This window comes from Rutidosis leptorrhynchoides, chromosome 9 (assembly GCF_046630445.1).
Source record: "Rutidosis leptorrhynchoides isolate AG116_Rl617_1_P2 chromosome 9, CSIRO_AGI_Rlap_v1, whole genome shotgun sequence".
NCBI classification, from domain to species: Eukaryota; Viridiplantae; Streptophyta; class Magnoliopsida; order Asterales; family Asteraceae; genus Rutidosis; species Rutidosis leptorrhynchoides.
In genome coordinates this window covers 374,535,086-374,538,534 of record NC_092341.1, presented here as the reverse complement: position 1 = coordinate 374,538,534, position 3,449 = coordinate 374,535,086, and positions in this window count along the sequence as shown.

Sequence of the window (3,449 nt, the reverse complement as noted above, 5' to 3'; positions counted from 1 at the left end):
ATGATAATATAATAATTTAAAATCTCTTTTGATATTATAAACATTGGGTTAACAACATTTAACAAGATCGTTAACCTAAAGGTTTCAAAACAATATTTACATGTAACGACTAACGATGACTTAACGACTCAGTTAAAATGTATATACATGTAGTGTTTTAATATGTATTCATACACTTTTGAAAGACTTCAAGACACTTATCAAAATACTTCTACTTAACAAAAATGTTTACAATTACATCCTCGTTCAGTTTCATCAACAATTCTACTCGTATGCACCCGTATTCGTACTCGTACAATACACAGCTTTTAGATGTATGTACTATTGGTATATACACTCCAATGATCAGCTCTTAGCAGCCCATGTGAGTCACCTAACACATGTGGGAACCATCATTTGGCAACTAGCATGAAATATCTCATAAAATTACAAAAATATGAGTAATCATTCATGACTTATTTACATGAAAACAAAATTACATATCCTTTATATCTAATCCATACACCAACGACCAAAAACACCTACAAACACTTTCATTCTTCAATTTTATTCATCTAATTGATCTCTCTCAAGTTCTATCTTCAAGTTCTAAGTGTTCTTCATAAATTCCAAAAGTTCTAGTTTCATAAAATCAAGAATACTTTCAAGTTTGCTAGCTCACTTCCAATCTTGTAAAGTGATCATCCAACCTCAAGAAATCTTTGTTTCTTACAGTAGGTTATCATTCTAATACAAGGTAATAATCATATTCAAACTTTGGTTCAATTTCTATAACTATAACAATCTTATTTCAAGTGATGATCTTACTTGAACTTGTTTTCGTGTCATGATTTTGCTTCAAGAACTTCGAGCCATCCAAGGATCCATTGAAGCTAGATCCATTTTTCTCTTTTCCAATAGGTTTATCCAAGGAACTTAAGGTAGTAATGATGTTCATAACATCATTCGATTCATACATATAAAGCTATCTTATTCGAAGGTTTAAACTTGTAATCATTAGAACATAGTTTAGTTAATTCTAAACTTGTTCGCAAACAAAAGTTAATCCTTCTAACTTGACTTTTAAAATCAACTAAACACATGTTCTATATCTATATGATATGCTAACTTAATGATTTAAAACCTGGAAACACGAAAAACACCGTAAAACCGAATTTACGCCGTCGTAGTAACACCGCGGGCTGTTTTGGGTTAGTTAATTAAAAACTATGATAAACTTTGATTTAAAAGTTGTTATTCTGAGAAAATGATTTTTATTATGAACATGAAACTATATCCAAAAATTATGGTTAAACTCAAAGTGGAAGTATGTTTTCTAAAATGGTCATCTAGACGTCGTTCTTTCGACTGAAATGACTATCTTTACAAAAACGACTTGTAACTTATTTTTCCGACTATAAACCTATACTTTTCTATTTAGATTCATAAAATAGAGTTCAATATGAAACCATAGCAATTTGATTCACTCAAAACGGATTTAAAATGAAGAAGTTATGGGTAAAACAAGATTGGATAATTTTTCTCATTTTAGCTACGTGAAAATTGGTAACAAATCTATTCCAACCATAACTTAATCAACTTGTATTGTATATTATGTAATCTTGAGATACCATAGACACGTATACAATGTTTCGACCTATCATGTCGACACATCTATATATATTTCGGAACAACCATAAACACTCTATATGTGAATGTTGGAGTTAGCTATACAGGGTTGAGGTTGATTCCAAAATATATATACTTTGAGTTGTGATCAATACTGAGATACGTATACACTGGGTCGTGGATTGATTCAAGATAATATTTATCGATTTATTTCTGTACATCTAACTGTGGACAACTAGTTGTAGGTTACTAACGAGGACAGCTGACTTAATAAACTTAAAACATCAAAATATATTAAAAGTGTTGTAAATATATTTTGAACATACTTTGATATATATGTATATATTGTTATAGGTTCGTGAATCAACCAGTGGCCAAGTCTTACTTCCCGACGAAGTAAAAATCTGTGAAAGTGAGTTATAGTCCCACTTTTAAAATCTAATATTTTTGGGATGAGAATACATGCAGGTTTTATAAATGATTTACAAAATAGACACAAGTACGTGAAACTACATTCTATGGTTGAATTATCGAAATCAAATATGCCCCTTTTTATTAAGTCTGGTAATCTAAGAATTAGGGAACAGACACCCTAATTGACGCGAATCCTAAAGATAGATCTATTGGGCCTAACAAACCCCATCCAAAGTACCGGATGCTTTAGTACTTCGAAATTTATATCATATCCGAAGGGTGTCCCGGAATGATGGGGATATTCTTATATATGCATCTTGTTAATGTCGGTTACCAGGTGTTCACCATATGAATGATTTTTATCTCTATGTATGGGATGTGTATTGAAATATGAAATCTTGTGGTCTATTGTTACGATTTGATATATATAGGTTAAACCTATAACTCACCAACATTTTTGTTGACGTTTAAAGCATGTTTATTCTCAGGTGAATATTAAGAGCTTCCGCTGTTGCATACTAAAATAAGGACAAGATTTGGAGTCCATGTTTGTATGATATTGTGTAAAAACTGCATTCAAGAAACTTATTTTGTTGTAACATATTTGTATTGTAAACCATTATGTAATGGTCGTGTGTAAACAGGATATTTTAGATTATTATTATTTGATAATCTACGTAAAGTTTTTTTTTTAAAACCTTTATCTATGAAATAAAGGTTATGGTTTGTTTTAAAAATGAATGCAGTCTTTGAAAAACGTCTCATATAGAGGTCAAAACCTCGCAACGAAATCAATTAATATGGAACGTTTTTAATCAATAAGAACGGGACATTTCAGTTGGTATCAGAGCGTTGGTCTTAGAGAACCAGAAAATTTGCATTAGTGTGTCTTATCGAGTTTGTTAGGATGCGTTAGTGAGTCTGGACTTCGACCGTGTTTTCTTTAAAAATGATTGCTTAACATTTTTGTTGGAAACTATATATTTTTAACATATGAATATTATGTGATATATTAGTCTCTTATCGTATTTGATATTATGTGATAGATGTCTACCTCTAGAACAAGTCCCATTGACCCACCTAATAATAATGAAGAGTCAAATGTAAATTGGAATGATTCGTGGACTGATTCACAAGTTCCCGAAGAGGAACCGGAAGAAGAGTCGGAATCGGAAGAAGAATCGGAACCGGAAGAAGAATCGGAACCGGATGAAGAAATAGAACCGGTGGGGGAAATAATAAAACGGTTAAGTAAAAGAAAATCCTCAACCAACCGACCAAGGTTAATTATGGTCAATGGTGTTTCCGAAGCAAAATATTGGGAGGATTACCAATTCTCCGATGAATCGGATTCCGACGAGAATTCCGATGATGTTATAGAAATTACCCCAACTGATTTTAAAAAGGCAAAAGAAAATAATAAGGGA